The 22858-nt window shown below is 41.6% G+C and overlaps 1 protein-coding gene across 11 annotated transcripts in view; it reads right to left on the reverse strand.

The window, feature by feature from the left end:
• The window catches only part of GRID1 (glutamate ionotropic receptor delta type subunit 1), an 845372-nt gene that overhangs the window by 576738 nt on the left and 245776 nt on the right, over window positions 1-22858 (reverse strand). For 2 of the 11 annotated variants that reach the window (XM_039480956.1, XM_039480955.1), the window contains exon 1: window positions 22084-22311. The exons of 4 other annotated variants lie outside the window; for them this stretch is intronic. The gene's annotated coding sequence lies outside the window, so the exon portion shown is untranslated. Of the gene's footprint in view, window positions 1-2589; window positions 3327-22083; window positions 22312-22858 lie in introns of those variants that run through there. 5 more of the 11 variants (XM_039480957.1, XM_039480954.1, XM_039480951.1 and 2 more) reach the window with 3 other exon arrangements.

Genomic DNA, 22858 nt, shown 5'->3' on the forward strand with positions numbered 1-22858 from the left:
AGACTAACAAATTTATTTGAGCATAAGCTTTCGTGGGCTAAATTTGTTAGTCTCTAAGGTGCCACAAGTACTCCTGTTCTTTTTACAGTATATACCGTACGTCTACAAAAGAATCATGGCCATCCCCCAAAAGATTTCCAACCTACGCATTTCAAAATTAGACTTAACTATGTGTAAATTTTCCTTTGTGTATGGATGGCAAGACATTCAAAACATACAGTATGCTGCCTAGAGATATGATCTCATTTACATTATCTCAAAATATTGGCAGTTGTCGTTAATGGTACTATGGACTATCAAACAACAGATTCGGAGCACTGAACTAGTCAGAATGAACTGTGGTTAACTGATATTACTCAAAAAAAAAAAACACACCAGACACACCACAGAGACGTTATTGTCAAATAAGGAACGACTTTCAAGCGGTTTCCTCTTTCCCCATGCTTCTTCAAGATTAGGATTCTCAGTAGTACCACAGCACCTGGAAGTGCTGATACTGTATATTCTAAGTATTTTCTCAATAACATTATCTCAGATGCAACAGCACTATGGCTCAGCTGACACCAATCTTGATTCTGGGCCAAGAGGGCATTGCATGTTTAAGTCCTCACAAGAACTTGGATTTATAATACCCCTGCTGGCCTGCTATACATCATGAGGGATTTAGACAGTTCTGCTGCCCTGGTAGAAGTATTATCTTTCAGGTGAGTCTTTAAAACTAGGACTCTTCTGCTCATCTCCAGTGGTTATCTAAATGGAAGTTAAGGACTCCATCATTCTTTCCAAAATAACTAGAGGGAATTAATCCTGGTGAACTGGGCCACACTGCCTTAATCCATAAAATAGGTACTATAATGGTTGCTGTGTTTTCCCCATGGCCACTGCACTCCCAGTATTTAACTCTTTAAAAATGCTTTGGGATACCTTAAGGATAAAAGAGGCTGTCCTGTGTAGGATTTAGCAAGTTAGCACTTGAGAGTCAGTCAGAGAAAACAATGAGACAGACCCTCAGAACACCTGTCAGGTTGCTTTAAGTAGTGGCTGTAACCACCTGATAGGCTATCGCACATTCTATGGTGTGGCTGTCACTAATAATCCCTTTCTGTGATGTGGCTTGATTTGCTTTCCAGAGCAGAATAAAACAAGTTGTCTCAACAGCTCATTACTAACAGGAAAGGAACTCACTCTATATAGGTGCTGAGAGTTTTTATTTATGAACCATTCTTCAAGGACCCTTTCCTGCCTGGTAGCTATTGTGAAGGTCCCTAAACTCACCCCTTACTGATGAGACATTTGAAGTAGAGCCACTGGGTACTATACTGTGATTATGCCTGGAGTGCTGGATTAGATTACAGTATAGCTGGATATTTATGAGCTGATTGGCTACACAGTTCTCATATATAAATATACATATTCATGGCAGTGAACACCCTTCACCAACTAGACCCCATGGCCATTGTGAAAAAGACATTTTAGAAGCCATTCTATGTAATATTTTTAAAAAATAAAGCAAGTCCTTTTTCAATGTCTCTAATTAGTAATTTAAATATCCAGTTTGGATTCCTCTTTTTTTCCTACGAGACTGAGCTGCACAGGTGACCACTTCACAGATGTGGGAAAGAATTATCTATCTCGCAGATCCTTTTAAGGGTGGGGGCTTCTTTTGACCAAGACTTCCCCCTTTACTAATATCCTGTTCCAAACCCCCCTGCCTGTCCTTCAACCTTGATGGGTCCCACCTTACCAGAACTTCTTGGCTTTAGGTCCATAAAAGGGCTTTGAGAGTCTTGGCTTTAGACTCCAACCCCAACACATTTTCACTGGAACAGTAACTGAACTTAAACGAGACCTTCCAAAACCCATGAAACTGTAATGTGGTAGCTTTTTAAAATAAATATTACTATGTAGACCAGAGGTGGGTAAACTACAGCCTGCAGGACCATCCTGACCAGCACCCAAGCTCCTGGCCCGGGAGGCTAGCCCCCGGACCCTCCCCCGCACCCTCAGCTCACTCCACCACCGGCGCAATGCTCTGGGCAGCAGGGCTGAGAGCTCCAAGCTCCTGGGACAGCACAGCTGCAGAGCCTGGCTCCAGCCAGGCGGTATGGCTGTAGCACTGCCAGCCACCAGTGCTCCAGGCAGCGCAGTAAGGGGTCAGGGGAGTTAGGGAGGGGGTGTGAATAGGGGTCAGGGTGGCTGGGAGGGAATAGGAGGTTGAATGGGGGCAGGGGTCCCTGGGGGCAGTCAGGAAGGAGTGGGGTGGATGGGGCAGCAGGGAGCAGTCAGGGGCAGAGGGTCCATGGGCAGTCAGGGGACAGGGAGAAGGGGTGGTTGGATAGGGCGGGGGGGGCAATCAAGAATGAATCCGGGGGCACTCGGGGACAGGGAGTGGGGGTGTGTGGATGGGGAACAGGCAGGGCAGTGGTTATGACTTAAAACAGCCGGTGAAGACTAGCTGAGGGCTTCAGGGATGGTGCTTGCCAGGGAGTGGGGCAATGGACACTAAGGAGCCAGTGAAACAATATCAGCTCTGCTTAAATTATTAGCTTCACAGAGGGGAAAGCTTTAAATAATGCTCAACTTTTTTACCTTCAGAGACCAAAACCTTTTCACGACACTGCCGCTTCATCTGAAAAGCTTTGAATGGCACAAAGTAGTAGCTGGAGCACTCGTTAAAGCTAACTCATGCAAAGTTATAAATGGTGATATAATCATTACACCAGTTTCATATCCCACAACTAGGCTAGCCTTGTTCTTCAGCCATAGGTGCTCAGCTTTTAATAAATTGTTTTAAAAACTAGCAAACTCCCTGTGACGAGTTTGCTCTACTCCCTGCTGGAGGTTCTGGGGATTAGCTCAGACAGGACAACACCCTTTCCAGCAATTATACCTGGTCAGTTTCTTCTCTGTAGTCCCCTCTCTCTCTCACTCTCAGGAACCACAGCTATGTTCTTTTTGACTCAGCCCTCTGGCAAGGTCACTATTGTTGTGGTTTCCCCTGGGTGTGGGAGGGAGATATAAAGGTTCCTGACCTCCAGCAGTCTCAGGTGCCTTTCTGCTTCATTGCCTCATAGTGCAACTCCTGTAGCAGCTGGCTGGGAAACCCAGGCCCGCCCTCCAGGTTCTGGCTCAGTGACTCTCCTCATAGCAGTCAAGATCCATTCTATACACCTTGTAGCCTTTCCCTGAGCTGCTATCCATATCTCCTGGCCTTCCCCACTCCTCTGGGTTTGCTAGCCTCTTCACTCCCTTCTCACAGGGAGTAACTTTAAGCAACTCCACGCTGCAGCCCCCAAACACTCCTTCCCAGGGAGCAACTGCAGCCTTTACCAGCCACCCCTCCTATTGCCAGCCTTCTGGCTTTTGTAGAAGCCCTGCTTGTCCCTCACAGGTGAGCTTCTATCTAATTAACTGCCTCCCACCTAAAGCTCTCCTGTTTTCAGCCTAATTCGCTGATTGGGCCCACCTGGCCTAAGTGAGCTCTTGCAGGGCTAGTATGGGAGCACACCTCATCCCACTCTCCCACAAAAAACTTCAGAAGCTTAGAGAGTTGCTCAAGTATATTTACTTGCAAGAACACAGATACCAAACAGCTAGGAAATCATAATGCAATATTCAGACCTAACACAATACTAGTCCCCAGATGCTAGCCCAATACTATAATTAATCACACTAGCATACTAATACCATCAAGCCCACTACATTCAATGCAACAATATTGTCACCCTTTGATCAAAAGTCATTTGTGTATTTGACAAGAAACCATTTTGAATATGTAATTAAATTTGTATTCCTTTTCTGTCTGGCATATGATATGTGCAGATGCGAAGACTGTGATAAGAGAATTGTAAGTTAAGGTTGTGTGTGTTTTAGCATGAGTTTTAAATTCTTTGAAGTGTATTGCTGAATTTAAAGTGAGCATGCTAGAGCAGTGTTGTAAGTTGGTGTGGTTGAGTATCATGGTGGGGCTAATGCACGGTGTTTGGGAATGTGTTAGGCATGAATGAAGTCTTTTTTCTTATTATTTGTATTACAGGAGCACAGATCAAGGCCTGCTATGCTAGGCACTTCCCACACACATAGGAACAGACTGTCCTTAAACAGAAAAGATAGACAAAAGAGAAAGGGATTATTATTAGCCCCAATTTATACTTGAAGAATTGAGGCACAGAGAAATTACATGACTCGGCAAAGTTCACAGGAAGACAATAGCGGAGTAGGAACTGAACCAACATCAAATATTTATCTTCTGTGGGCCAAGTTCAACCCTGGTATAAGCAAGTGTAACTCCTGTGCTCACTTTCACACGGTCTAAATTTCATCCTATAATTTTCCTTAAAATAATAAACTCCAAAATTGACTTCCATTATACAGTTGGCAGGCCATTCATAGCCCAAGCCAAGCACTAATACATACAGCTCCATAGAGCGCCTATGCTTTATGGATAGTCACTGCGCTCCTAAAATCTCCTCTCTCACTCCGGTGTAAATCAGATAAATCCACTGAAAACAACAGAGTCACACTGGGGTAAAAAATGTCAACAATGGAATCAGAGTCTGTATGTCTTCATTTACCACTAAAGTTTCTGACAATATAGAAGGGCCCAGAGTGAATCTCATGCTCCAAGTACATATAAAATGTATTCTAGCAGTTAAGTCATACAGCTCTTATCACTGTGGGAACCACTGATATAGTAGAGCTAAGATCCAGGGCCAGTGCAAGGATGTTTCGTGCCCTAGGCGAAACTTCCACCTTGCGCCCTCCCCCACCCCGAGACACTCCCCTCCCCCCATGGCAGCTCCCCCTCTCTGCCCTGAGGCGCCCCCCTTGTGGCACCTCCCCACCCCAGATCATCCCTGCCCCGCTTCCTCCCTGAGCACGCCGTCGCTGCTTCACTTCTCCTAAGCTGATTGGTGCCACAAGCATGGGAGGCGGGAGAAGTGAAGCAGCGACGGCGTGCTTGGGGAGGAGGCGGGGCAGGGGTGAGCTGGGGTGGGGAGTTCCCCTGCGTGCCGCCGCGCCCCCCCCCCGTGTTCCCCTGCCCCAGCTCTCTGCCTAAATGCCGGTGGCAACCGAGGCGGCCGAAGACCCAGCCGCCACGGTCGCTGCTGAAGAAAATGGCGCCCCCCAAACCCAAGTGCCCTAGGCGACTACCTAGGTCGCCTAAATGGTTGCACCGGCCCTGCTAAGATCAGACACCTATACCTGCACATGGGACCAATTACTGGAAGGAATGACCAGTAAGGGAGAAGCAGATACAGTTATACTATTTCAGCTCAGTGCATAACCAGTGACACTGAGGTCCTGATTTACCATTGTCCTTCAGCTTGTGTCCTCATTTACACCATTTAAAATGGGTGTAAAATTCTACCAAATCAGAGCAACAGTGTTTTACACACACCTTGCACTGGTGTAAATGAAGACACAAGCTGCAGAGCAGTAAAGAATCAGGCCCTACACATTTAGTAAAAGGGGTACTGTCTGCAAGATGCAAATCACATATTTAAAACAATCTAACTTTGTTACTAGAAAATCTGATTATTAAAACAAACTACTTTAAAGTGTAATTTACTTTTCACTTTGAGGCTGTTTATGTTTTGCATTTTCTTCAGCATTGTGAAACTAGAATGGCCAGTTTCTAGACGGTCTATATTTCTGACATGCTTATTACATTACAAAAATATCTAAATTCAGTATTGGGTTAAATTTTCAAACAGGGTCTCCGGTTGTGGTTTCAGCTTTCACCCTCCTTTCCATATCTTCACCCAGTCCCAACAGGACTCCTTTGGCTTGCTCTCTGCTCTTTGCTGAACATTCCTAAGCCTTCTTCCTGGAGTCTTCACAGGCCTCTGTTTGCCTTACGCTCCTGAAAGCCTTCTTTTCTTAGCTCCCAACTTCTGGACTTCCTTCTGCTTGAGTCCAAAACCCAGAATAGGTGTAGCAGGGCATAGCTAACTGAACAGGGCTGATTGGCCCAAGACCTCCTGACACTTAAAGGGGTATGCCATCGTATTACACATGCATGCCAAATGAGGTACCTTCACAGCAAAGCGTTTACGTGTGTGCTTAACTTTAAGCACATAGTAGTTCCCATTGACTTCAATCAGTTCACATTATATTCTACTAAAAGCATAAATTCTGCTATAAAAGACCAAGACTAAGGCTAAATTGCCTGTGTCTTCCCACTGAACCCCCAGCCTGCAGCTGAACACTAGGATTCTGCATGCTTTGTTCCACTAGAGGCACAAATCTGGGCAAAGGTGGGGGAAGAAGAGAGGTGCAATAAAGCCAGGCAGTCAGAGGAGGGAGCTCAGTGCCCTCTCATTAAGGGTGGTGCAACAGTTGTGCTCCTGGGAGCCTGAGGAGACCATGGTCCATATCCTCAGCTAATATAAATGGTCATAGCTTCCCTGAACTCAACTATGATGATTTACACACTTGAGGATCCCGTTCAATAAACTGTGCCTCCTTGGAGCACATTACCTCTGGGAGCACCTGTGTGGCCAGTGGCACCTCACTCTACACTAAACAGTAGTGTGAGGTGTCATTCAAAGAACATCAGAATGGTCATGCTGGATCACTTAGCCCAGTATCCTGTCTTCCAATCAGTGTCAGATGCTTCAGAGGGAATGAGCAGAACAGGTCAATTATTGAGTGACCCATTCCCTTTCATCCAGTCCCAGATTCTGGCAGTCAAAGATTTAGGGACACCCAGAGCATGCAATTGCATCCCAGACCATCTTGGCTGATAGTCACTGATGGACTTATCCTCCATGAACTTATCTAATTTTGTTTTGAACCCAGTTTTACTTTTGGTTTTCACAACATTCCCTGGCAATGAGTTCCACAAGTTGACCATGTGTTTTGTGAAGAAGTACTTCCCTTTGTTTGTTTTAACCTATTGCCTATTAATTTCATCAGGTGGCCCCAGGTTGTTGTGTTAAGTGATGAGGTAAATAGCACTTCCCTAGTTACTTTCTCCACACCATTCAGGATTTTATAGACCTCTATCATATCCCCCTATAGTCATCTCTTTTCTAAGCTGAACAGTCCCAGACCTTTTAATCTGTCCTTCTATGAAAGTTGATCCATATCCCTAATTATTTTTGTTGCCCTTCTATATACTTTTTCCAATTCCAATATATCTTTTTTGAGATGGCACATCCAGAACTGCACACGGTATTCAAGATGTGGATATACCGTGGATGTATATAGTGGCATTATATTTACTGTCTATTATCCTTCTAGTTCCTAACATTATTAGCTTTTTTGACTGCTGCTGTATAGTGAGCTAATGTTTTCAGAGAACTATCCACAATGAGTCCAAGATCTCTTTCTTGAATGGAAACAGCTAATTTAGTCCCCATCATTGTGTATGTTTTCCAGGGTGCATTACTTTGCACTTACCATTGAATTTCAGCTGCCATTTTGTTTCCCAGTGACCCAGTTTTGTGAAGTCAGCTTTGGACTCAACTATCTTGACTAACTTTGCATCATCTGCAAACTTGCCACCTCATAGTTTATCCCATTTTCCAGATCATTTATGAATATGTTGAACAGATTTCAGTATATTGTGCTGGTTCCAGTACAGATTTTTGATGATCCCTGCTATTTACCTCTCTCCATCATGAAAACTAATCATTTATTCCTACCCTTTGTTTCCTGTCTTTTAATTGGTTAATGATCCATAAGAGTGCTTTCTCTTGTCCACGTGCTTGTTGACTACATCAAAGAATTATAATAGATTGGTGAGGCATGATTTCCCATTACAAAAGCAGTGTTGACTCTTCCCCAACAATAGCATTCATCTATGTGTCTGATAATTCTGTTGTTTACTATAATTTCAACCAATTTGCCTGATACTGAAGTTAGGTTTACTGGCCTATAATTGCTAGGATCTCCTCTGGAGCATTTTGTTTTTAATAAAATGGATGTCACATTAACTAACCTCCAGTCACCTGGTACAAAGGCTGATTTAAACAATAGGTTGTATACCACAATTAGTAGCTCTGTAATTTCATATTTGAGTTCTTTTAAAAAACTCTTGGATGATTGCCATCTGGTCCTCGTGACTTATTGTTTATTTTATCTATTTGTTCCAAAACCTCCTCTACTGACAGCTCAATCTGGGACAGTTCTTCACATTTGTCACCTAAAAAGAATGGCTCAGGTGTGGGAATTTCCCTCACATCATCTGCAGTGAAGACCAATGCAAAGAATTAATTTAGCTTCTCTACAACAGCCTTGTCTTCCTTGAGTACTCCTCTAGCACCATGATCATCCAGTGACCTCACTGATTGTTTGGCAGATCTCTTGTTTCTGATGTACTTTTAAAAAAAATGTTGTCAGTTTGTGTCTTTTGCTAGTTCTTCAAATTCTTTTCTAGTCTAACCAATTACAAATTATAAATATATAATTTAGCCCTACTGTATATGCTTAAACTTTAAACAGAAGTGATTGTGAGAAACAAATCTATTACAAGGGTAGAATTCTCTATTAAATTGTATAGTTTTTCCAGAATAACTTTATAACTTTTACATAACCCTATTGGTTTCATCCTTATTGAATTCTACAAGCTTTGACCATAAAGTATTATGTAACATAGCAAACATTTCATAATCCTTATTGGAGAAAAACAGTTTTCTCAACAGTTGTCGCTAGCCCACTCAATATGTCTGGTTATCATGTATGTCTCCTTGCCAAAAATCCTCACTAGTTATTTCACTACTAACAGTGATACTGTCTAATTTAGAAATGGGCATGAAGCATAAATATGTTACAGTTTTGCCTTGACATAAATAAACTTTGGTTAATGTATCTGGATTTTCCTTGAAGTTTCAGATCTGAGCACTGATCTCAATGTCAAGTATATTCACGTTTATTACACAGAAGTATACAAAACATTCTATATTTTTCACTACATTTGAATAGATTTGTTTACTTCTGTAAATCATAGAAATCATTAATACCTTCTTAATTTGAGATCACTGCTCAGGTCTGAAGCTTTAAGGCAAATCTAAGGACATTTATGTTTCCTATAATATGAGTATTACTAGGGTGAGTTTATGGCTAACTATTCTGTGCCAATGCATGAGTACCCAAGTGGTAGCGTAAGAGGATCAGTGGATTCATCCTACCAGGATAAAGCAAATATTGTATGATAAAATTAAAGAATGGTTTCATATAATGATTTAAATTGTTTGGACAGTATGTATTGAGGCAGTCACTCAGCAGAAGTCAGGCATTGTACTAATCATACAATGAAATAATGGCACTAAAATAATAATAATTCACAATTTCTCAGGAGTCACAGGCATACTTTAAAATGGAAATCCGATCAAGATAAACTAGGCTATGCAGAACTGGACTAATGTGGAGATATTAAGTTTTCAAAATCATTTTTTTTCTTTTGAGACACCAAGTCTAATGCACAGACATGAGCTGAAATTGAAAAAGAACGTATTTCAAATGGGATTCTGAGGCGTATTTAACAGGCCAGCAGTGGCTTAAGAAACAACAAACTGTATGACAGAGGAGATGTGAGTCACTAAAAAAGTAATTGACCGTTAAGAGCAATAATGATTTCGATGTTATATCCTTGACTTCTCTAACGGATAGATAGGATAGGTTAGATTAAATAGGATAGGTACTGAGAGCAAGTAACTACACTTTGTGAGCTTGAAATCAGCTTAGACATCCTCCTATTTATGCTAACCAAGACAATACTGTCAGATATAGTCCAGGGGTCAGCAACCTTTCAGAAGTGGTGTGCCGAGTCTTCATTTATTCACTCTGATTTAAGGTTTCACATGCCAGTAATACATTTTAATGTTTTTAGAAGGTCTCTTTCTATAAGTCTATAATATATAACTAAACTATTGTTGTATGTAAAGAAAATAAGGTTTTTAAAATGTTTAAGAAGCTTCATTTAAAATTAAATTAAAATGCAGAGCCCCCTGGACCAGTGGCCAGGACCCGGGCAGTGTGAGTGCCACTGAAAATCAGCTCACGTGCCGCCATTGGCACGCATGCCATAGGTTGGCTCTCTCTGATATAGTCTAACCTTGCTCATAAATCATCATCTCTGGCAGAACTTTAGCAATAGATTAGCAAACGCATATTGCCCACATGAAAACACGGGGAGATTTTTAAAGGACTTTTCCCAAATTCAACATGGGTCTATAAATTGGAACCAAAGACTGGTTAAGAAAAACCCCCGTCACTTATCACACCAATAAAGAGGTTCAGTAACACAAATGTTCTTCATTTTATAAGATTATTTTTAGATAACAAAATGGAGGTAGCACTTATAGAGTTGTAAATTATGTGGGTTGAGCTAATGAGATCTATATATGTATGTTCCGTGCCCTGCTGAACCACAAAGTCTAATGAATTTTATAATACATTCCAACATAAATACTTTTGCACTTGGGAAGATTTTCCTTCACCGTTTTAGAGACATATTTAAGCACACTAAATTAAAGGGCGCAGTAGTGCTGAAAATTACAGGTTTGATTCTTGGGAATACAGTTCTAGCTTGTTTAATTAGGCACATCTCGTTGATTCCATTTCATTTTTAAGGCTGGGAAAGTTTCCTATGTGAAATTCAAAGAGAAAGGAGAACTGACTTGAGCCATCTTGTATATATTCTTCACCCTAGATGGACTTGAAAGTAGTAAAACCAGTGTGGGGATATTCCCGATCACAGCACCCCCTTATTATTAAATGGCAGTAATCACAATCTGAAGTTTTCAAAGAAGGCCTCTGTGCTGCTACTATGCTGTTCCTACTTATTGAGTAATATAGAGTCTCCTTCAGCTCTAGAGGGGGAGTTGTTTTTAGACCCTAAGATATCAATGTAAGTTAAAAGTTTGTGTCTTAAACAGTTGAACATGTGTTAAGTGCAATGGCCTGACTACTCTGACTTCTGGAACAGTAGTAACACAACCTCTAGGGCAACAACATTCTCTACTTTCACAGCCAAGTATGAGTCACATAAGAATTTCAACAGCACAAAAAGAGCACCAGTCAAGGGAAAACTTTACAGGGAAAAAAAAATCTTCTTCCTCAGGAAGAAGAGGTGAATATTTTCCCTGTTCACATTTCTGGGCATTTTAAACTGAACCAAATAGGGAAATAGATTAATTTTAATGCATAATGTTACATTAAGTCCCTTGCTTTCTTACAGTGTCTGAGCTGGGCAATGAATACTCTGAGCTTGATATTCAGATGGGCCTTAACTCAATCTACTAATATTTGCTCCCCCAATTTGTTGTGGGCACATTTGCAGGCTCAGAAAAATCAGATCCTAAACCTGTTAATGGTTTATTTAACATAAGCCTCAAATCCCTGGAAAAGAAAACCCTTGAAGTTAGGGAGCTTTTGATTACCAGTTTACTGTAGTGCACCCAAGAATCTTTCCCTCTTTAATTGCCATCACAAATGATGCCATTACACTTCCCATGAAGAGATGAATTGTTGAGAACATTCACATATGTGCACACACAAAATGGAAACTAACTGAAGAGCTGCTGAACTAAAAGGATACCTGTAAAGAGCTTACTATGTCATAATTAGAGCTGAATCAGAAGTTTTGCAAAGGCCTCGGTTCCAGGTTTTGCTGCACAACTGTATGTCCTGTGGTTGAATCTGAATGAGAGATTCATGGTGAGGCCATGAGGCCATTAGGTGAGGCCATGAGATGGAATGTGGGGTTATTTTAAGGAACCAAGACCAATTTTGCAGAGGCAGCAGCACTCTGTTCTACCCCCATGTTGGAGAATGGGGTGAAAGAGCAGAATGCCTGGAGCCCATCAAAAGAAACCTTCAGAGATGAGATGGGCAGGGAGCCCACCAAGCAGCATATTTTAAAACTTGGGGGGAAAGGAGCAGGCCACAAAGTCACCTGCAAGAATGCATTGAAGCCAGAGGGTTTGTAGTGCACTGGAGCACTCTCCGGAACACTGTTTAAGTCTTGTGGATTTGGGAATCCATTAGTGTGAAAGGGACTCCATATGAGAAGGGGAGTCCAAAGACCAGCTAGACTGGCTATTGTAGAAATGGAAGGAGGTGATGAAACCTCACAAGCATTTCATTAGTTTATGTCTGGCTTGCTTGCCTTTTCTGGGTTTCTGTAGAACGTGAATTTCTAACAAATCTGAAGGATAGTAAACTCCTTCAAACTTAAGTGGCCACTTTGGTTTGCAAAATCCACATTAACCAAAAGGAGCAGGAGTTGTACAGCCCTAGTCATGATCTCATTCTGAGATATTCGCTGCCTTTGTGTGATGGTGAAGAGGGAGGGATAAGCGTAAGCCAGAGTGTTCTGGTCCACTTTATACACTAGCTCTCTATTGCCTTTCAAAGTCCATTTCAAGGCCCTCCAAAGGATCACCCTAGCTACCTGAAACATCCCCACCTCCTCCACAACCATGACCTCCTAGGATATCTACATTCTACCAGAACAATGAAAACACAACCAATGAAACTGATATAAATGTGGGTGATGCAGCTTTCACATCAGCTGCACCTAGACTATGGAACTCATTTCTGCAGAAAATAAAAACCACCGAAGATATTTCCTCAACTTAGCTTCACCACAATAATTTACATACGCATGCTCTCTCGCTCTCTCTCTCACACACACACAAGCTGTTTATACTACACAGGCGAAGAAGGGAGGAAAAAAAAACAACACATAGCTATTTTTAATTATGTCAGAGATGCTCAGTTACTATGGTGTTGGGGTCCATATAGGAAAGTACAGGCAGATCTAAACACACATTTTAGCAAACTATTTCTATTTTTTCAACACTAGCCTACTAAAAAAAACTATCTTCCTCCAATATTTTCAAAGATAGGATGGATAAATAAATAGCTAACATAGTTGAGACAGAGGTGGGAAGAGGAAAGTGACTAAAATACTTTTCTTTGGGTTTTTGTTTTGTTTGTGGGGGGGAAGCAGTCAAATTCAAATGAAGAGGCATGAGCGGGAGAGCGAGAGAGGGCTGATTGAGCTGTAAAGCTGTAAAATGTTCTAAATAAATACCTCAACACTTGAATATTTAGTATATATTCTATTGAGACTGATGTGTTGCCTTGACAGGTTAACATTGACTGAGGTGAAACTGAGGTCAATATACTGTACCTCAAGATACAAGATTAAGTAAATCTTAATTTTGGCTAAAATAAGCAGTCAATATTCTGTACATTCTAGTACAAATATTAATTGTGACATGGAATTCAATATAGTTCAATCTTACAGAGACAGTCTGACAGACTCACAGGGCAGCACACAGCTTTGGGATGGATGCTGGTTCCAAACTGGTCCTTGGTTTGGTCCAGATGGCTAGAGGTTGGGTGTACTGGAGTGGCAATGAATTCATTCAATTAGGTAAAAGCGTCTCAGTGTGCTTGAGCCATCGTCTCTCGCCAACTCAAAAATGGTGGTGATGGGCTCTGAATGCAGCAGCTTTCTGTCCTCCCTGGCCAAATGCTGGATCAAAATGAGGAATGGCCTTTGAGCCTGGGACTTTTGAAGGAGCCCCACAGAGTTAAGCATTCATCTCCTACTGAAATTTAATTGGTTTTGGGAATGTAAAAGCAAATGGGGAATGGAGGTCTCAGAAGCACCACTCCCTACCTATTTCCCACCACCCACAAAAAGTTTCATTGCAGCCTATGATAATTCAGAGCATATAACAGGCCTCAGGATCACATTCTAGGATACTAACAACAGACTGAATGATACTCCCAGTATTTACATTCTGTTTTCACTCATTTTGATAAAAGAGGCGTTTGGCATCAAAACTAAATATTAGCCCAAGCATCTGACATCACTTCAGACTGGCACATGACTATTTTCAAACAATCTACATTTGGCAGCTGAGGTCAATAATTTTTCTGAAGTTTAGCTACTGACCACTTTGACAACAAAATAATTGAACTTTGTATCTGAACACTGAAACTGAATGACTTGTCACATGACTGATTGTATCCAACCAGTTAAAGGTTTCATGTGCTGTAACAATTGTTATTGATTTTTTCTGGTGAGAGTCCCAGAGTAAAAGTTAAGGGCATGATCCTACTCCCGCTGACTTAAATGGGAACTGGGTTGTGCCTGATGTTTGTATTTTTTCCCAACCCATTGAAATAATGCTGTTAACATCACAGCTTTATTCTACTGACATGGTGACCATTTTAAACACAGACACTGCAAAGTCTTGCTTAGCTGGGTAAAACAATATCCACTGAAGCTTTCTTTGAACAGAAAATGTAAGTCTAAAATTTACTTAGAGTTTGGAAGAAGAAACAAAAAGAGTTCAATATGGCTGTCCCGTATACTACTGACCTAGGACAGAATCAGGGCCGGCTCCAGGCACCAGCCAAGCAAGCTCATGCTTCAGGCAGCAGATTCTAAGGGGCGGCATTCTGTCCAGTGCCGCCCTTCTTTCTTTTCTTTTTTTTTTGTTCGCCACTCTGGCCGCCCTGTAGGAGGCGGCGGTGCAGAGGAGGAGAGCACCCTGCTGGGAGCTGGCTGCACGCTCCGTCTGCCCCAGCTGGTGCCAGGTCTGCAGCAAGCCCGGCAGCCCACGTCCTTCCCTCCCCACCAACCAGAGCGGCACGGAGCCCTCCCGGCAGGAGGCGCGGCGGGAGGGGCTGAGTGGTGAGCACCCTGGCTGAAGGAAGCCCTGGCCGCCCCCCTTTTCTCTCTCTCCTCCCCGCTCCCTACCCCTCCCCCCTGCTAGCTGGGACACGCACTCCACTGCCCGGGTCCACGTCTGCAGCGCAGGGAGTCCCGCTAGCCGAAAGTTTGCACCCTGGCTCCGGCCGCCCTGCAGGGTTTTTTTGTTTGGTTTTTTTTTTTTTGCTTCACTACTCCAGCTGCCCTGCAGGGTTTTTTTGTTTGTTTGTTTTGTTTTGTTTTATTTTTTTGCTTGGGGTGGCAAAAAAGCCAGAGCCGGCCCTGGCCAGAGTGGAGCTAGTGTACCTAATCACTTGTCATCTCTTCAATGGTCTACCAAAAATTGTTGAGATAGTGGTGCCATTCACTAGCATCCTTTGTAACCCATCTCAGAGAAGTCAAGAACTAAATGACCAGGGAGGCTGAGCTGCCTTCTTTCCCCCAGAGCTATCTTCTCCATGTCGAGGCTGCATCTGGCAGGCTGGAATGGGGATGTTTGCATTGCTGCTTGCTGTTCCGTAGAGAGGGGACAACATTTCCAGGATTGCCAACCTGACTTCTTTCACCATTCACTTAAAAAGATGATGTTTTTCACCTATTGGTAAAATTTGTATTACAGCAACTCAGTCATTATGCTAGGCTCTAGCTTTAATCAGGTTGGAGTAGAAATAAGAAGGATAGAAGTATAAATGGGAAGCTGTGTAGATACTTAGAATGACAAGAGAAATTGGAACTTGCCACTCTCTTCCCTTTTAGAGGATAGTCACAATGGATTTGAAATCAACATGAGAATACTAACTGGAATCTAAACCAGGCAGAATGGGCACCTCTTAGGTTGAATAGCAGAAATGTATCTTCATGCAGGTCAAAATATATACACACACACCAGTCCAGAAAACAAGAGGTAGCCTCAGTTTGATCATTTTACGTAACTATTTGCAGTGCAGGACATTTGATTTTCCCAGTTACGCTACTACTAGCTTAGTTGCCCTTTCTATGTTTTGCATTGCAAATTAATTTTCAACAGCAAAAAGGTTAATGGTCATAGAAAATGCTGTCATCCCTACTAAAATATATTCCCACTTTACAGTGGCATTTACTAAACTATTTTGCTTGCTTATTAAATGTCTTTCTAATATCTCTACAACCTGGTTTCCTCATCAATGGCTCTCATTTGTCATTCTTACAACACAAAAATGACAATCTTTTGCTTGCTTCAAAAATATGAGAGCTTTGTTATGAAGGGTTTATCCACAATCTGTCATCTTCAAATACTCAAACATGTTCAAACAAAATTGGTTTAGGTTTGTTCGTCTGCTGAAAGGTCATTTTCCAGAAGTAAGACCAAATCCTCCATCTCACTCTAGCTTCATTTGCACTGCTGAGTGCAAAGCAGCCTTAAAACCAGCTTAATTGTCCCCTTGAAGATTCTTCTTGGGTGGCATAGAGTTTCTTTTCAATTCATTGTCTAGTGTGCCTTTCCGGAGTAAAAGGGTGTCTCTGCATCTGGGTGGTTCCTGGCTTCTGGGAGAGTTGACAGTCAATGTAGTTCTCCTCTCAGCTGAATTGTGTAGGAAAAATAATTAATCGGTCACAGTGGTTGTGTATGTTTCGTGCTCAAAAATGTTTAGAAAAATACCTGCAGCATTTTACTTTTTTACCTTCTTGTTTCTCTCATTTTTCAATAATATTTTGCTTTATTTGTTATTTGGCCCAACACTCAGCACCTCACACACAAAAATCAGGGTCAGTGAGAATATTCATTCCAGATCTTCTGATTCTGCCCAATAACAGCTAAGAGGGAACTATGAGTATCTGAAGTATGTAAGTATCACAGAGGAAAAGGAACTCTGCACAGTAAAATTAAGAGCAATGTAGAGAAACTGAGAAGAAAGGAGTTCAGATGAATAGAAGGATAATTTCTAAAGGTTGGACACTGTGGAATAATCTCCCAATAATCTGTTAGTTTAGTCACTGCAAATTGGACTGGGTAAAGCATTAGAGAATATCCTGTAATGAACAACCTGCACTAGGACAATGAGATTGGATCAATAATCTTTTTCCTTCTCTATTTTCTACAATTTAGAGCATGTGCACATGTGTGTATGTAAAAAGTATAAGTTATTTCCATGCCAAAAAAAATACCAAAACCCAACTAAATACAATTGTTTTGGTTATTGCTCCTTCAGAGACAAAAATAGCAACCTGGTCATACTTCTGACCGTGTTTCTCCAAACCTTTGTTGAAATCTCATCAAAATTCTCTGGCTCAACAGAGTTGTGCTCTTCCTTTTCTCTCCCATGCTTTTAAATGCCACTGTGCTCCCCAGTGTTGAGTACAGATGTACTGAGGCTTGAAGTTTGGGTCAATATCTAAAAAACTTTCCTGAAGTTATGAAGTGTTTGGATTTAGGGTTCAGTTCAGTCTAATAAATTCAAATCCAAATCTGAACTTTCCCATTGATATGGGAATTTCAGATCCAATGGTTTGGACACACCTGCAGGGGCGGCTCTAGGAATTCTGCCGCCCCAAGCATGCCTGCGGGAGGTCCGCCGAAGCTGCGGGACCAGCGGACCCTCCACAGGCAAGCCGCGGAGGGCAGCCTGCCTGCCACCCTTGCAGCGCCGGCAGAGCGCCCCCCGCAGCTTGCCGCCCCAAGCACGTGCTTGGCATGCTGGGGCCTGGAGCCGCCCCTGCACACCTGTAATATTGAGAAGATGTGCAGGTAAGAAAAATCAGTGCTCTGATATCCAATCTGGTCAAAGAATATCAGAATTATTATGAGGAAAACCTGAACCCTAAATTTTTTAGTCCAATTTCTAGATTTGCAGAACACAGATTCAGATAAACATCCATGTTTTCAAATTATTATTAAACCAATTGTACCCTTTATCAAGTTCAAAATACTCTCTTTGCTTTATCCTTGCAAATGCCTCTGGTTCCACAATTTTAAACAATTTGTTCAGCTTGAATCCTACTTCACCTATGCATCATTTTGTAGCCAGACATTCACACAAAAAACAGGGGAAGGTGGGAAAAGACATTACATTTCCTCCCACAAAATATTCTGAAGGCAGTTGGCTGAAACTCAGGTTTTCATGGTAAAAGAAAAATAATAAATGTTCCTTACCTGATTTCTCTTTTGTTGTTAACAAAATTACACAGGCTAACATCTAACATAACCCTGTGTTGAAAGCCTATATTTACATAGTTTGTATTCCCAGAGATAATGTTGCAGTCTCTGAGGTGCCTCTAGTCTAATGCAAGATACTAGAGAACAGTATGAATTATCTCTGCAGTGATTTCATGCTGAATTTGCAGTGGTATGTAGCAAGCAGTAAAAAGTAAAAGAGAAATGCTTCTCTGAGCGCACAGTACTTTATCTTTCATCCAGAAAATAAGTGGTAATAATATTTGTAATATGTTTACAGACAGAACCCCAGGCTCTGTGAAGATAAGTCTTCTGACATAAAATACATAACAAGGATGGAAAATGGTATTACTTGAGTTAAATTCAAAATGAGCATTTTGTCCTAGAGAACCAAAAAAGTAAATGTAATTAGCTATCTTAGGTTACAATAAAATTTGCAAAAGGTGTTCTTTGACTCTTTGTTAATTACATTTACTGTAGCTATAGAAACAAGCAACATAAAATCCTTGTCTATGTGCCAGCTTTGTATCTAGTTAATGCCGCATGGTGAAGGCATCTAGCATTCCAGAAACAGTTGTCTGCCCCTGTTTGGCCCCATATTACAGTTTTGTTAATTTGTTTTTAAGGAATTGAAATACATACTAATAGCTATCCAGGCATCATTCACTAGGTTCTAATTTTTTTTAACAGAATATTGTTGGCACTTTAAAAAAAATCTTTAATTTTATTAAAATCAGTTTCCAGTAAAGCCTGCCTAATGTTGAAAAATATTGAACAGCCTCCTTAAACATTTGTTATTACAATGTGAAGTATAGATACAGCAGATCTAGAGGTAATTTAAGAATGATTTTTATTTTTACATGTAACCACTTGTGGATACTCCTCTTTCATCTTCCTAGGTCTGTCCTGTTTCAAACTGAGGATACGTCTACACAGCAAAAAAATGTGCATGGGCTAGCCTACCTTAGCAAGCTTTAATCCAGCTTGTTCAGGTAGCAATAACAGTGAAGGCAGGCTTTGCGGGCTAGCAACCTAAAGATGTACTCAGCATCTGTGCTAAGATTGTGCAACCCATGTTGAAGCCCACCCTGTGCTGTCTTCTCTGCTATTGTTACCTGTGCTAGCTGGATTCAGTAAGGAGTGTAGAGTGTGATGATGTTAGTCCGCAAATAAGGCATTAAAGCCTATAAAAGGCTTGTGTTAGGGGATGAACATGACAAACATAAAAAAATATATATTAAACACAGCAATAGCACTTTGGGTGGTTTATACAAAAACAGAGGCTGCTACACACCATTCATTGGTATAACTCAAGAGCATCAGAGGACTTTTCTGATACAAGAAATAAGACAAGAAATACATGCTGCTGTAGTTAAAGCAGCATCAGATCACCTGATTAATCAAAGGCATATGAGAATTTCAGAAACATTGCCGGGGACAGGGTGGGGGGGAGACCAGCCAGATAAGTGTAGTTGTCTTTTGGCAATCTATATTTTATTCCGTTCAAAAAGGCCTGGTGAAGAGTGCTGTAGGTGAAGGGGGAGATTGGCTGGAGGAATCTCTAGCACAAGACAATTTGAACAACACAGAGAAGCTTTAAAGGATGGCTAGCCCTCCTATGGATTTAAAACAGGGAGAATACAAGAGATTCTACATCACTGTGTGAATCGATTATCAGGTGATGTAAAATATTAACTCACAGGGTACTCATTTTATTTCTTTATTTATAGCCCCTTCTGTTCAATAGCCCTATCACTGTAGTATGTGAGCATTTGAATGCATACTTGCAAGACTCCTGCAATTTTACAGATGGGACACTGAGGCACATACAGGCTAAATGATAGACCAAAAAAAAAATCACATAGAAAACCAAGGCAAGACTGGTAATTGAACCTTGATCTCCTGAATCTCAGTCCAGTGCCTTTATTGCAAGACCAATTTTCACTATAGGTTTATAATCAAAGCATCTTTCAGAAATGTATGAAACCAGCTTTGTGCTGACAAAAGGGTCCCCTAGCCAGCAAGCTCCTATTATCAGCCTGTGAGGAACCAAATCCCTTTTTAAATATACATTTTTAATGGAGACTACTGTTCACTGGGCTTATTTTACTCTGATTTCAGTTAAGCTAGGATTTCAGAGGTGAACTCTAGTTTACTAAGTGACCTATCCAGTCTGCAAAAACAGATGATTGACAGTTCAAGCTCTAATACAAAGCTTCAAATTAAAGCCCTATTTTAAAAAACACAAAATCTTGGAGAACAGACACTTATTACAGAACTGGCACAAAAATCCATCCTCCCTCCCCCCCACCCCCACAAATAGAACTAAATGTGGATTGTCAGAAATAGAAAAAAAATAAGAAAGACCACTGCAAACATCCTCCATTCAGACTTTTAGAACAAATATTTCTCACTAGCCTGAATTTTCCCCCTGTAGAGGTGAACTACAAGGCAGGTAAATCATAGTAGTTTTTGAGGACGATAAAATACAGGTAAGCCTAGAGCATATGGAGGAAAAATTCTCCAGGTGGAGTTAAACCTTCCCAGACAAATAATGTTTAAACAGCACAAGCTGATGACTTTTCAAATAGTATTGTATTAAAAGAGTTTAAAACGAAAGAAACTGAAAAGGATTATTATATGAACAAAGTACTGTGAGACACTACATTACTGTTATATAAGTACTGTAAAAGCAAGATGTTCTTGGCAATCAGCATAATTCACTGTGTTTGCTATGCTGATTTCATTAACTATTACATCATGCTTGATTTCCATAATTGGCTTCAACTCTTCATTTTATAATCTACTAAGATTCAGTTTTGATGCATATTCCTATATATTTAACACAGCAAGTTCTCCACATAAACCTTCATGGGCCACACAGAACATTCATCCTTCACTACCTCATGTAGAGTTTTCTCTAAGAGCAAAACTAAAAAGGACAAAGACCACAGTGTCTAAGATCTGACCTTTTCTTTTAGTCCTTACAGCTAAAACTCTCGTCCAGGCCCACCTCATCCACCATCTTGACTACTTCAACCTTCTCTTCTCTTGCCCCAACACGCACACACACTCTTCTTCCCCCCGCCCCCCATTCCTCCTCCGGACTATTCAAAATACAGCTGCTAAGATCATCTTGGAATGAGCATGTGACTCCCTCTAAATCCCTCCACTGCCTCCTCTTCATCACAACTTCAAAATTCTTGCCCTATCTTTCAGGGTTCTGCATATATCCCATATAGCCACCCTGCTCTCTTTGGCCTGTTCTGAAGCTCAATTATGTCAATAAAAAGACTCCCATTGACTTCAACGGGCTTTGGATCACCCTCTTAGTACTTTGCCCCTAAGTCCTCCTCCACCAATGATGCTCCATGCTCCGATTTTCAACTTCTCCCACAACCATCCCCATAGTGTGTTCCATGCTGCCCTATAAGCATGGCATGCCCTTTCTGAGCTAGAACAGAAGGCCTCCATGTTCTCATTCAAATTCCTCCTCAAGACTGATTTCTATCACAATGCCTATACAAGATGAGTCAGTAGAGACAATTCTTTATTTTGTTCCACCATTCTGTGTGCCTAGCTTTTGCTAAGTAAACTCAGAACCTTACTGCTGTAACTCATTTCCTTCCTACCTTTCCTCTTCCCCTCACTTCTGTTACATTCTTCATTTCAGCATGTCTGAAATTAGAGAGTATTATTTTTCAGGCCAGTGACTGGGTCTTCTTATATGCACTCTGAGGCAATTTAGCACAACGAGTGGTGCTGTAAAATTATAATTTAATATTTTTTTAAAACCCATAGTACACAACAATGCCATTATCCCTTTTCAGAGTAGAACCACACTTAAAAAACCCCAAACAATTCTATTTAGAGAAAGGGAGTTATTTAGGATAGTCTGGTTATCCACTCGGGACTAAAAATTGCTCATTTTAATCATGCAGACTCTGTATATGCTAGGGAAATTTTCCACTGCTAGCACTGGTTCAGTTTCCACCATTGTTAGCAAGGGTTCCAGTCCCAGCATAAATGGGCCTCCAGTTGCTACTGGTATTTTTAACATGTCGTCAATTTGACCTGCTTTGAACATTATTGACACCGGCAGAGCTGAACAAATGTTAGCAACAGTGGTAAAGTTTCAATGATTTTTCCTAGACAAGCCCTCAGTTTCTGTTTGGACAGCACTGGCCTTCTGTAGATTTTAGACATTCTGTATATTTTAGTATGTAAAAAAATTGACAGAGAAACTTACTAATTTTAGGTTGCACAACACTGAAGGAAATTTTCCTCTTCCAGCCAAACTCAGTTTCCGCGGGGGGATTATTTGTTCAGATCAGAATTAAATAAGTTAGGATGTTGACAACTCATGATTTTATCACAAGAATTATGATACTGTAAGTTTTTCTTAAAGCTGCACTTGCTGGAATCCTGTATATAGGAATCTCAGCAATCACATATAACAAGTATGATAGCCCTTGGAGGTCTGTAGCAGGGTGGTTACCCGCTCCTGCCCTGTGGGGCTTAAAACAGCCCAGGAGAGGGCTGTGGCTAGGGCAAGAAGCCTGGTCTGATTGGGAGAAAGCAGGCTCAGCTGTGGCCAGGTCCCAATCAGGCCCAGCTGGCCCCTATAAGAGGCAGTGAGCCAGAAGCCCAGTGAGTCTTCCTCTGCCTGTAGAAGGAGAAGGGCCTGGCTGCAGGGAGTGAGACACAGGGTACCTGAGTGGAGCAAGGCTGGGGAGCTCCAGCCTGGAAAGCCCCAGGCTGTGGCCTAGCATAAGGCCAAGAGGTACTGGGGGTTGTACGGGGCAGCCCAGGGGTAGGCAAAGGCAGCAGGTCCAAACCCCTTTGCCTATAATGAGTGGCTGATACTGCAGTCTGCCCCAGTAAACGGAGGCAAGATAGAGACTGGGCAGTAGCCAGGGCCGGCTCCAGGGGTTTGGCCACCCCAAGCAGCCAAAAATAAAATAAAATAAAAGCCATGATCACGATCTGTGGCAATTCAGCAGGAGGTCCTTCGCTCCAAGCGG

The sequence above is a fragment of the Mauremys reevesii genome, linkage group 7 (genome assembly GCF_016161935.1).
Source record: "Mauremys reevesii isolate NIE-2019 linkage group 7, ASM1616193v1, whole genome shotgun sequence".
In the NCBI taxonomy this organism is placed as follows: Eukaryota; Metazoa; Chordata; order Testudines; family Geoemydidae; genus Mauremys; species Mauremys reevesii.